This window comes from Prionailurus bengalensis, chromosome D2 (assembly GCF_016509475.1).
Source record: "Prionailurus bengalensis isolate Pbe53 chromosome D2, Fcat_Pben_1.1_paternal_pri, whole genome shotgun sequence".
Lineage (NCBI taxonomy): Eukaryota > Metazoa > Chordata > Mammalia > Carnivora > Felidae > Prionailurus > Prionailurus bengalensis.
Genome location: NC_057351.1, coordinates 51,149,517 through 51,162,685, shown reverse-complemented (window position 1 = coordinate 51,162,685; position 13,169 = coordinate 51,149,517). Strand labels below are relative to the sequence as shown.

The 13,169-nt window shown below is 47.0% G+C and overlaps 1 protein-coding gene across 3 annotated transcripts in view; it reads right to left on the bottom strand.

Moving 5' to 3' along the window:
- The window catches only part of PCGF5 (polycomb group ring finger 5), a 126,128-nt gene extending 113,454 nt beyond the window's left edge, over positions 1-12,674 (bottom strand). For all 3 annotated transcript variants that reach the window (XM_043596961.1, XM_043596962.1, XM_043596957.1), the window contains exon 1: positions 12,581-12,674. The gene's annotated coding sequence lies outside the window, so the exon portion shown is untranslated. The remainder of the gene's footprint in view (positions 1-12,580) is intronic.
- Between the last annotated feature and the right edge of the window lie 495 nt (positions 12,675-13,169).

The window sequence follows — 13,169 nt, the reverse complement described above, 5'->3', positions numbered from 1 at the left end:
ACTAAGGATAGGTCCAAAAGGCACCCAGGTGATCCTCATGAGCAATGAGGGCTGAGAACCACTAGCCAGGATCTTGCTTCTCTACCTGTGGTCTGCAGACCAGTGGCATCCCCTGGGAGCTGATTAGACATGCAGAAGCTCAGGCCCCACTTGAGATCAACTGAATTGGAGTCTGCAATGTAATGCCATCCACAGTGACGTGTGTACACGGTCAAGTGTGAGAAGCCCTAGTCTAGAAGTCTTGCATCAAGTGGGCAAGCTCTAAATAAGACTTATTGATGAGATGAACCCATCCCTCACCTTAAAGATCATTCTTTGGCCTAGCTGTATAAATGTACTAAATGTGAAGTGATCCCTCAGACACCAGCTAAAAAGCTCTCTACACTGGACAGAATGCTAGACGTAAGTCCTCCCACTCTATGGAGCAGGGCATGAAACGCCTTACTTGATGTGACGTTACCTGACGACTTACTTGATGTGAAATGACAAGTAAGTCACGGACACACCCGATTCACAGGAGTGGTTGAGTCCAGGGAGGCAGGGAGTAGGACTGGGGAAAGGTACAAAGGAAACCTCAACTCTCTGTAATTACTGGTATTTTTATAAACTTCAAGTTAGTCAGGTTTTTTTTTTTTTTTAAGTTTCTCCCTGGAGTCTGAAATGTTTCTCTCCTCCACACAACAAACATTTCTTCTTTTAGATACACAAATCCTCTGTAGTCAAAGATCCAATGCAACAAGACCTCCACCCTTGGGAAATTATGTAATTTTTACATTCCTTCATCTCTTGTCTGCTAACCACTCTTCTAAGAATCCCCTCACAGAAAACTAGAGAGCCATGAAAATTACTGTTGATTCCAGGTGCAAAATGGAAATGCTGCAATTGGTGAACATCTGGTAGACCACAGCTGGGACAGGCAGGGGCAAAACCCAAGGGAGGTAAAAGAACTTGAGGGGAACCTGAAGGTGCAGCTGATTTACCCCCAAAAGGCAACACTAAAGGTACACAAATAACAAAATGCTATTAAGTTCAAATTTACTTCAAGTTGAGCTCCAAAATTACTCCATAGGAAATTCAAGATAAGGTCATCAATTTAAGTAGTTTCTACAAAACGAAAGGAAATAAATATTGGCTCTGTGTGCAGCCACTCTCATTACTTATGGTCATCCAAATGACCTCTCCCATGTCTCCCTTTCTTTCCTCCTACTCTTCTGACCTAAAATAGACTGTATCAATTCAGAACTGGGAGAGAGGGAAGATCTGACTTGAAGCAGAAGCAGAAGCAGAAGCAGAGAGACAGAGAGAGAATAAGAAGAATACAAGAAACACTGAAGAAAGCAACAATGGTGTTTAAACTATTTGACTAGGAGTTAGCCTGAGCCACGTATCAGAAGCTGCTGGAGTTCCTTTAAAAATGTCTCTTCCCAGGGGTCCACCCAAAGCCAAATAAATAAGAATCTTGGGTTAAAGGGAATCATGTGAGTTTCTGAAAAGCTCCCTCAAATGATTCTGAGACAGACTGAGGGCTGGAATCCCAGTTGTGACGGGGGATTCCGACATCAAAACATCACTTCTTAACTTTTAATATTTATCTTTTTTAACCTCTGGATACATGTAAATCATTCCCTAATCCACTTACTGGCATCACACTAGTTTTTTCTTACCGATTTTATTTCTGTCTGGGGCATCTGGGTGGCTCAGTTGGTTAAAGATCCGACTTTGGCTCAGGTCATGATCTCGCAGTTCATGAGTTCGAGCCCTGCATCGGGGTCTGTGCTGACAGCTCAGAGCCTAGAGCCTGCTTTGGATTCTATGTCTCCCTCTCTCTCTGCCCCTCCCCTGCTCGCTCTCACTCTCAAAATTAAATAAACATTTAAAAAAAAACTAATTTCATTTCTGTCCATCTCATATAGATTACTTTAAAATTCATATACTACTACCATGTTTAAAATGAAAATACAGCAGTAGCCTGTCTTACCTCTTCGTCACCCCCAAACCCACTTTCTAAAGGTAAACTACATTTAAAACTTCTAGCTATCTCTTCAGATATTTAATTTCATATTCCTAAATCCACCTATAAATCATAAAATAAGAATGAGGCTGTACAAAATAATCATCAGAGAATAAGAAACAGATATTAGAAATTAAAAATCAGATGGCAAAAAAAAACCATTGGAAGGAGAAGATAAAGCTGAAATAAAAGCAAAACGATAGAAAACCAGAAGAGATACAATGAGAGGATCCGTTCAGCAGGCATTACATCATACTAGTAAGAGAATATATAGTCTAATTGGATTCAAGAGTAAGGTCCTAAAGAGCTGGTTGCAAGTTGCAGACTCATGGAGTTGAGGGAAGAGGGTTGTTGCCTGATGGGTTCACTTTAGGAACACTGGGTAGTAAGTCAGTGTTTTCATCGTGAGGCCTCAGATGTCGGTACCTGTACTTTAGGTCTTTTCCCTAGGGCTGTTCTTTACATCCAGAGAAGAGTCCTTCAATATCCTACCTGGGTTGGTCATCACCTTGCTCTCCTAAGACTGGGCAGGGGGAAAAAGAGCATAGGGTCTCACTGCTTAGTATGTTGAATTTCATTACATTCGTCTGTTTTCATTGAGCATTTCACCCTTATCCTCTTTTTTGCCTGGTATCTCTAAATCCAAAACCACTAATTTACTTCAGCTTCTCCAAAGACAAATGTCCAGTGTCCAGCAAGGATTTCATCTTACCGCACAGGATGGGGAAAGTCACCTGCGGCTCTGGTTCCTTTCACAGGCTTGCAATCACCCCGTTCCAGAGCCTCTCATTCCAGAGGCTTTCTGGGATTCTGGGAGATTAACTGGCTGTTTCTTCCCAGGATCTAGTCCCAAATTCCTTTCAGGGCACTTGAGTACCAACTTTCTCCACTGCACTAAGTCCGTTGCCACAGGTCTGTTTGCTTTTCATCCTCCAAAAACTTGGTGTTGCCCATCTGCTGTTGCCTCTTGTGTTCCCCATCATTACAGTGGTGTTTTGGCAGGACTGACACTAAACACATGTTCAGGCCACCAAATTCTAACCCGAAGCTGCCATATCCAAATCTTACAACCACAGAAACTGCCCCAAAAGATGAGCCTTTTTTTTTTTTTACCAATTTTCAAACACCCATAGCTTTTGTTTTTATACATACACCAGATCAGCTAAGATATTTTTCCAATTAACGTTTATCATCATTTTCTTTTTTTAGTCATAAGGAAACCTTATCCGAGAGAATCCTTTTCTGGATGCCACAAAAGACTTTTTGTTTTTAAATGTTTATTTATTTTTAAGAGGCAGGGAGGGGGAGAGAAAGAGAGAGAGAGAGAGAGAGCAAGAGAGCATCTGAGCAGGGGAGGGGCAGAGAGACAGGGAGACACAGAATCTGAAGCAGGCTCCAGGCTCTGAGCTGTCAGCACAGAGCCTGATGCAGGGCTCAAACCCACAAACCACGAGCTCATGACCTGAGTCAAAGTCAGATGCTTAACCAACTGAGCCACCCAGGTGCCCTGAGACTTTTTTTTTTAAGTTTATTTATTTTTGAGAGAGGGAAAGAGAGCATGAGTGCCCATGCAAGAAGGAGGGGGGCAGAGAAAGAAGGAGTGAGAGAATCCCAAGCAGGCTCCACAATGTTAATGCAGAGCCTGACTTGGAGTTCAGTCCCACGAACTGAATCGTGAGATCATGACCTGAGCCAAAATCAAGACTTGGACACTTAACTGACTGAGCTGCCTAGGCACCCCTGGTTACCGTAAAAAAGTTTTTATTTATGGACTCATTAATTTAGTCTCAAACCAGCAGATTTCTAAATACTAGATTATAACTGAACAAAGAAAATATAGATATTTCCGGCAATAAAGCTGTTTTCGTTAACTCCTTCTTGTGACTTCAAATCTAGCCTATGGTGACCTGAATTGAAAGGTATTTGCCTCAATGGTCAGGTATTTTCCAGGAAGACCTTGACTACTGTCAGTCATCAGAAATACTGGAATCTTTGCTGTCTGGCTTCTAAAGACAGGCAAAGGAGGGATGATCAGAAAGTTTAAAAAATAATTAAGCATGAGAACTTTTCTCACAACCAAATGATCACATTTTCTTCACTCTCATCCCAAAGACACAAATCTGAAGACTCTTAATCTGAAGATTTTTATCTTTAGGCTGAAAACCCAGGACTTGTCCTAAACACTAAATTCATAGTTATAGAAATAAGAAATTACTATAGGGTAAAATACCAACATTGCATTTTTTATCTAATTCCACTCAAAAGGAGACATATTGGGGCACCTGGGTGGCTCAGTCAGTTAAGTGTCTGACTTCAGCTCAGGTAATGGTCTCACAGTTCGTGAGTTCGAGCCCCACATCGGGCTGTTTGCTGACAGCACAGAGCCTGGAGCCTGCTTTGGATTCTGTGTCTCCCTCTTTCATCCCCTTCCCCACTTGTGCTCTCTCTCTCTCTCAAAAATAAATACACATTAAAAAAAATTTTTTTTTTAAAGGAGCACATATTGCCTCCTGCTACTACTTATGACAGCCCTGGAAAGAAAACCAAGCATCTAACAAAAAAGGTTCCGATAGGGGGAAAAATTAAATTGTTCTATTTCTCGAGCTGGTTGGTAGTTACATGGATGTTCACTTTTTAATAATTTATTGAACTGTACATTTTACATTTCAAAAGTTTCATGTGATATGTTTTGTAATAAAAATTACTTTTTTAACAGTTAAAAGAGAAATGGATAAAAAGTCAAATTTCATTTGTCATGAAACACCGTGCTATAATCTTACTTGTCTAAAATTATCATGCACACTGACATGGAAAAGGGAGAAAAGTCATCATGATTTACCTTAAGTGCCTAAACTGGAGTTTCCCCAAATTTCAATAGTTATTGTCAGATGAAGAAACTGAGGAACTTAACAGTTAATTAGTAAGGTTACTAATAGTGATGGAATTAGCACTAATTCCAAGTGCTGTATGTCCAGTTAAGGGCTCCTTTAACACTTTACGAGGAGAAAGAACTTTCCACTTTTCCAAAGTTTTGAATTTAAAAACAGGATCTCAAAGCTGATGGTCTCTGCTCTGCTGTCTGTGGGTTTCCTGAGATCCCCAGGGAGGAAGCAGAGATCCACCAGGTATGGCTGTGAAACTGATAAATGAAGGGTGGTTCTTAGTTATTTCACTTTCTTCTAGTTAGTATAAAAATGCACCTGCTGCCTCAGAAGTTACTTTAACTCAAATGCAAATAAGAAACCTACGAGTGGTTAATAACCTCATGTTCAAAGGGAACATCTCTTTCCCATTCACAAGGTTTCCAAAGGAGGGATATTCCCTGTCCACCCCCATCTTCTCGCCCTACACCATATTCCTCCCCATAGAGGTGGAACAGTTCATTTGGTTAGTACGTGGCAACCATTTCTCAGTTTTCAAATGGACAGAGTTTTTCTACAAAAGATATTAACCATAAGAGATTCGGCTTCTTTCTCTGTTTCTCTAGCTGGACAGTGAAAGGCAGGAACCCGGGTAGTTCTGCTCTGCAGCCTCAAATTTTGTTCCAAAGCCTACACCAGGTGGAGGTTGCACAAGACCATGTTCACCTTCACACCACACTATGTCTTCCCATCTAGCCTTCATCAATAATGAAGCAAATATTTTGTCTACCTGCTGAGGCGTGTATCTGTTTTTTAATTAGCGGGGAAGGGCTGGTGCTTTCCATGGGTCCTCCTCAAAGACGCCACCACTGCCTTCGGGTTAGAAGTCAGAAGACATGGACCTGATCCCACAGATCTCAGTGGGTTCTTATGCCCACAAACACTGGTGTTTTAACAGCAGTATGTAAGCAAACTGAGTGGTGAGGAAGCTTTCTAAGGTGTTGTTCGGTGGATACTTTAATTACTTCTGCCCTAGAGGGCAATATTAAACTGAGATTTAGGGATTCTGGTTCCTCCCAGAGCCAACCCTTCCACACACGTCCGTGATCTGGGGCAAGACACAATCTTTCTAGCCTTTGAAAGACTTTAGCTTCCTCATCTTTTGAAGGAAGGGATAACTTCCCTATTTTTTAAGGTACTTTCCAACTCTAAAGGGCAGAAAAGGCTTTAATAAATGTATTCTGGGATTTTAAAAGCAGACGTTGACATTGTATACCTGGGCCTCACAGTTCCTGAAGGTCAATGACCTTCCACCTCATGGCTGGGACACCTCACCCTTCTCAAGCTCAGTGACATTCTGAATGTACATCATCACTCAGAACTGATCCCCCGCATAGCGACAAGACACTCTAAAAGTTCCCCGTGCCCTCTGCCACCAGCCACACAACCACCCCCTGCACATCCTCTCTTATGTCTCCCTCCCCCCTTCCCTGCTGAACCAGCCGCTACCCTTTAACCCATTCCATTCTCCTGACTGTTGCCCACTGTCCCAGACCGTCTGTGCCAGTCTCCTGTGCCTCTCTACTCCACCGAGGGCCCAGATGGAATTGGCAGTGCCAGTGATACTCATATCACCACTTCCAATTCTCTGAGCACTGCTGGAGAGAGTCAGGGAGATGGGGAAGATTCCTTCTACCACTGGTCAGGCCCAGCCACCTCTGGCTCCCTATGGTGCTCAGATGTGCAGCTACTCCAAGCTCTTCCCCTTCCCCCTCTCCCAACTTTACGCCTCACTCCCAACTTACTTTGACCAAATCAACTAGCCTCCTCTGTTGTTGCTCTTACTTCCCAACAGAAGGCAATGGATCCATTTCGGATCCAGCCACCCTCCCTCCCAGCTCCCAACTTCCCTTTCTAAATCTTTTTGCCTTTATGTAACCTCTTTTCCCCTCTAGGTCACATCTGTTTTTCCATGAACAATTATCTGTGCCATGACCTGGGCAATCAAATAATTTATTTTTCAAAAAAGGACCTTCTTGTAGAATGAAAGTGAGGATTATTTGTCCAGGTATTTGTAGTATCTATCCAAACATTATCCTATAAATAAACTGGGGTAACAGGTGTGAACCGAGACTGTCCTGGGTGATCCGGACATACAGCCACTGTCTCTTGCTCCTACCACCGCCCCCCCCCCCCCAACTACTTGTGGAGGGCCTGGTGCAGGAATCACCTTCCCACTCCCTCTCCTGATCTTCAGTCCCTCCCTCTCCACTGGACAGCCACCACACTCTCAGGCTTTTCTTATGCTTTTTAGTCACCGACCTCTCAGATTTTCACAGTGCAATCCCAGTTTACGCTCACTCCATTTCCTTCCCATTCAGGGACCCCTCAGGCATCTATCTGGCGACTTATCTCTGACTTATCTCCACAGCCCAACTGACTCCATCCTCAAAGGCTGCTGACAATGGTCTCCCAGATGAGTCCAACGGCTTCTTCCCAGTCTTTGATCCTCCACCTTCCAACCTTATCAGCCTCCGCCAATCTTCCTCTCTCACCTTTCCTGACCCAGTCCTTTCCTTGTTCTCTTGCTTCCCTCTTCTCAGCATCCTGACAGCCTCTTTCTGTCTCCCTCCAAGTGCACAAATACTGGTTTTTCCAAGGCTCTGCCCTGGCCTTCTCACCCACACCGTGAACCCTTCTCACAACTTAATCCCTTCACAAGGATGCCCCAAATCTTCCTCTATTTGCAATGGTCCACAGGCACACAAATGTGAACATATCCAAATGCAAACGTATCGCCACTTCCATTCATGAGACAAACACTTATTGGTTGCATTCTACTACTAGCAGGTGCCTTTACTAGTGGTTCTTCTTGACTATTTCAATTCCTGCCATTGCCATCCAGTCCCTCCGCTTCCATCTTTCATTTGTCCCTCAACTCCCTCATGTAATTAGTCAACAAGTCCTGTCGCATTCACTTCTATGGTGTCACACCCAACCCACCTGCTCCCACCCTAACTTACATTCTCTGTTGCTTCTCTTCTGGAGAGTATTTTAATAGCTGCCTAACTGGACTGCCCGTGGCTCCTCTGATTCAGATTAATTCTCTTAAAGCATAGCTTTAATCACATCACCTCCCCCACCTTAAAATACCTTTGATGGTGATATACTGCCTGCAAAATGGGCTCCTTAGCCCAGCATTCAAGACCATCACAGTAGGGTCCTAGCCTTGCCATGCAGCCTTCTGGCCGACTATCTGCCTCCAGGTTCCTCACCCTTCAGCGTAAGCATGTCCCTCTCCATTTCTGGATATGCTCCTACATCCTTTTATTCAGGTCTTAGTATAGGCTGGTTCCCACCTCTCAGCCAGCTGAAGTCTTACTAATTGTTTAAGGCCTTGCTCAGGATGCCTGAATTCGGTCTTATTTAAGTTCTTCCTTCTCTGAAATCACAAATAATTTTCTTTGTGCCTCTCTCACAGTTCTTCCATGTAATAGAGCCTTTGGTTACCTCTCCTATGCTCCTTGCATGACTCTCAAACCTCTCAAGGAAAGGGTGCCAAGGCCTGATTAACCTGTATACTCTTTATACTGCTTTATATATAGTAAGCTGAGAGGCTGAAATATTCAAGTTAACTTGGTATCCATCATATATCATGTAAAAGAATGAAAACGCATTTAATATCATCAAAGTTAATTATGCCAAATTCTTAGGAAGGCCTAGAAACAAACCATTTCTGCTGTTGGTTCAAGGATACATGAAAGTTAGATCAAGGATATATGAATCATTTTACTAACTTTGCAGGAGAATTGTGCATTCTTCATTGGTTCCTTAAACTACAGACAGGTACAGAGATAGACCAGATCTTAAAGAACATTTAATTCCTCCCCAAACCACACCTCCCCCTGCCCTTGTCCTATCCCAGCTACCAAGGCTCCAGTTGAGAAAATAAAAGTTTGAGAGAGGAAGCTGTTCCCATAGTCACATAAATCAGAAGTCATAATTGGAGCCATTCCATTTATTAAGGACCTAGTGTTCATCAGACATTTTACAAATGCTATCCAGCCCCATGACAATCCTTCGAGGGAGGTGGTACTACCCCCTTAGAAGATGAGAGAATGCTCAAGAAAAGTGAAGTAAGTTGCTACAGAGGGCCCTGCTTATTAGGGGCAGAGTTGAGCTTCAGCCCTAATTCTATTTGGCTGTCAAGTCTAGGCTTTTCTAATTGGACACTGTGGCAGAGGCAAGACCTACCATATGTCTTGACTCCTGTCCTACTGTTTCTCCAGTGAATAATTATGCCAACTAAGCAAGCACACGTACTTAGAAGTTGTAAGTCATTTTGTTTGAAACTGGAGGCATGAAAATTAAATAGTAGCTTCATTACTATGAAAGTTCTAAGGTTAATAACTGCCAACATCCTGACTCTTGTCAAAAAACTTCCCCAATCTGGAAGAGAGATATGTTTTCCTGCTTTTTCAATTCATAAGTACATTCCTTGACTTAAAATACATTTGCCCAACCACATTCAGCAAGTATTTTTGAGCTCCTAGATGTCCAAGGCACATGGGAGGGCACAAAGTTGAAGCGAAACAGTTTTACTTGGAGAGTTTACAAGCAACAGGCAGTCAATGGATTAATGGTAGGAACCTCTCCTCCCCTACTTAGGGGAGCTCTGGTTAATTTAGGGACTTCCCACAAGAAGTCAAGACACTTAAGTTCTAATCCCTGCTCTGCAGCCTTGGCAAGTCTTCTCGCTGTGTCTCAGCTTCCTCAGCAAAGGGACTGGTACAAAGGAATGAATTGTGCTAGTAGTCTCAAGGTCGCTTCTAGTTTTAAATTTCTATTATTGCCCAGCTTACTCTTGAAATTAGATTACACTTTTGAAAGCGATCACAACCACTGTCAGGGAAAGGGACCTGCTGGATGCCCACTCCTCTTTAACTTTGGGAGTACCGAGTTCTAAAAACATTGCTACAAGAGTAAAGCTGACTAATATCCTTCCAAAGTTTATCATTTATAATAATAAAAAGTATACTAAAGTTTACCCTCCAAGGAGGGTACACTACATTTGAATTCTTCCATTACATCATTGCCTGATTACAGCTTTAATTCTTTATAATACATTTAAGATGTTTAAAATATAATTTTAAGTATCTTCTCCTTCCATCTACTCTTCTGTAGAGTTATTGACATTAACGACAACAAAGAAGAGGGATACGGCCTCTTGTATTCACTTAGTTAAACTGAGACTTCATATTAAGTGCTACTTCCGATGGACCTTCCCAAGCTTCAGCTAATGCTGAAGTTGGTGAAAACAGCGGGGAGGGAGGAATATAGAACTATGGGTATTTAAAATATTAGTTTTAAAACATATAGGCCTTTGGGAACTTGACCTTGTTGATTCTGTTTCAATATCCTGCACTTGTTTTCAATTAGCCCAGGTAATGTTTTTAAGCACCCAGTCTTATACAGTAATATACTTTCTCTTGACAAGGCTCCCTGTGCCTTATCTTTCTTCACACTCAGCATCTTAGGATGTGATGCTCAAACGCATCTTGTGCCATCAGTTAAACAAGCACAGAGGAGGAAATGAATCAACCAAAAGAAAACTGGAAGGAAAAAAAAAAAAAACTGTACCATCTCAGTGCCTTGCTCATAAAAGGCATTGACTTTCAACTGTCAAAGATAGCCCTACCAAGAAACGAGGAAAGAGAATTTGTTCATTCGCTACTCAACAAATACTGAGTGCCTAATATATGCCAGGTACTGTGCTAGGTGCTAGAGTTACAGCGGTGAGCAAAACAGGCAAAAATCCCTGCCACAGTGGAGGTTACACTCTAGTGCAAAGAGACAGGACTTAAAGAATACCTAAACAAAACCACTTCAGATAGCGATGAAGTGCTATGGAGAAAATAAAATAGGATTGGGTGTGGTTCCTGGGGTGAGGGGTGAGAAGCTATTTAAGATGATCAACAGGGCCTTGCTGAGTACATTCAGGACGTGAGTCCTGAACGCTAAGAAAACTTTACTCTTAATCCTACAAATGTGGAATGATGTGGGAATGAGTCAAGTCAGTCTTTAAGGGTGGTCACAGTGGTTCAAAGTTCTGTATTAACGGCAAACTAAGTTCCTTTTTGGTTTGCCTTAAAAAAAAAAACAAAACCCAAAGCCTAAATCTTTAACTGGGACTTCTACTTAGGGGCCACTTGTTTTTCTTTTAAGATCCACCAACTTTTCAAGTTTGTGCTAATTACTTTAGCGGTACTTAAGTACAGGCAATTACTAGAAGGACTCCTTCAGAACCCAGTACCTCACCTGACACCATCCAAATTCTGAATGAGACAGGACCCAGCCTTGCAGCGAATCAGCGCTCCTCCGCCGACTCATTAATGCAGCCAGGTGGAATCCTGTAACCTTTCCAAGAATGGGAAACGAGCTTCGGGAAATCTGGGGAACCTGACACCCCAAAGTTCCCACACATTGAGGCAGGGGCAAAAAACAAGCCGCCGCTCTTTTGCATGAACTCTCCCCCGCCCCTCCAGGCGTCATCGCTGCAGAAGGGCCGCTGTCCCCGGGTCGGAGGCACACTGCGAGTACGCGCGCGTGTGTACCCCGCATGAATCATCGGCGCCCGGGTCCGCGGGCGATGATTCATTCACCGCCCTGGAGCTCACGGCCACACGTTCCGGGCGTACTATGACGGCCGCACACGCAGCTTCCTTAATATTAAACAAATGTTTCAAAGTACGAATGCCCGGAGCCAGAAACGTGTAGACCCAGGCGAGGCGGCGGGGAGGAAACGGCACGTTTCGGCCGCTGCCCGACCGTTCCCGGGGCCGGGAGGGGAGCGGCGGGCACGTCCGCCCGCCCCCTGGGCCCCCCGCCCGCCTCCCGGGCCCCCGGCACCCCCCCACCTCGGCACGCGCGTCGGCGGCGCCCGCAGGGGGCGCGGAGGGCGCACAGGTGGGTCCCCGCCCGGCCCTGCCTCCCGCCCCTCCCCGCCACTCGACGAAGGCCGACGCTTCCTCGCCAACGCGCCTCCCGCTCGCCCCTTCCCTCTCCGTGACATCTTATATAATAACCCGAGCTAATCAAAACGGAAGCGACGCGCGCTGCCGGGGCCCGTCTCGCGGCCGGGGCTAGATGCTCGCCCCCCGAGCCCGCGGCCCCCGAGCTAGGCGCCCGGGCGCGCGGCTCCGGGGCGGGGGGGGGAAGGGCCCGAGCGCCGCCCCGGCTCGTCCCTCCTCGCAGAAGGCGCCGCTCTTGCCGGTCCCCGTCAGGAAGCCGCGAGCGTCACAAACTGCGTCAGCTTCTTCAAACACATTTCATGGTCTCCCTCCAGCCCGGGAGCCGGCTGCTCCCGAGGCGGGGCCGCGGCCGGGGCTGGAAGGAGCCCCTCCGGGGAGGAGAAAGTTCCTCGGGGCCCTCCCCTCGCCCGCACCGCGCCCGGCCCCGCCGCGCCTCCAGCCCCTCTCCGCGCGACGCCCGCCCCGCCGCGCAGCCCGCCAGCCCGCGCCAATGTCAGCTTGGGCAACTTGTGACCCCCGGGCGCCGGGCGGCCCCCTCCCGCCCGCCGGGCTCGCCCGGCGCCGGGGGCCTCCCCCTCCACTCCACCCCCCGGCCCAGCGGAAAGCGGCGACGCCAGAAACTTCCCCGGGCCGCGCCGGGCGGGGAAGCCGCCCGGGTCCCCGTGCATCGCCCTTACCTTGCTCTCGGGAGGCCACGATCCGGGCGGGCCGCGCGGGGCGCGTGGTGCGCGAGCGCGCGCGCGTGGGGCGGTAGGTGAGGGAGCCCGCGCCGGCGGGGGCGGGGCGGGGCAGCGGGGGTGCGGGCGGCGCGGGCGGGGGCGGGGGGGCCGGCCCGGCGGGCGGGCGCGAGGAGAGCGGAGCCGGCGGCGGCGGCGGCGGCGGCGGCGGCGGGCGCGGGGCGAGCGCGCCGAGGGGGCGGAGGAGTTGCCGTGGGTTTGTTTACGCATTGCTGCCCGGCTCGGGGCACAGCCCGCACTCCCTGATTGGACACAAACTGGGGCACAGCCTCTCGCCGCCGCCCGCCAGGCCTCCTCGAGCAGCCGCCGCGCAGCTCCCGGAGCGCCCTGCCCGGCACGGCCCGCGGCGGCGCCCGGGCCTGGAGGGGACGAGCCGCGGCGGCCGCCGGCGGCGGGCGCGGAGCCACTCGTCGGCCCAAGGCTCGCCATCGCCCACCTGTAGTGGCCCGACCTTGGCAAGGAGAAATTCGAAACTTCTGAGCTGGGGACTTCGTGTCATTCAGCAGGAGAAGGGGCACTTTCTTCCCCC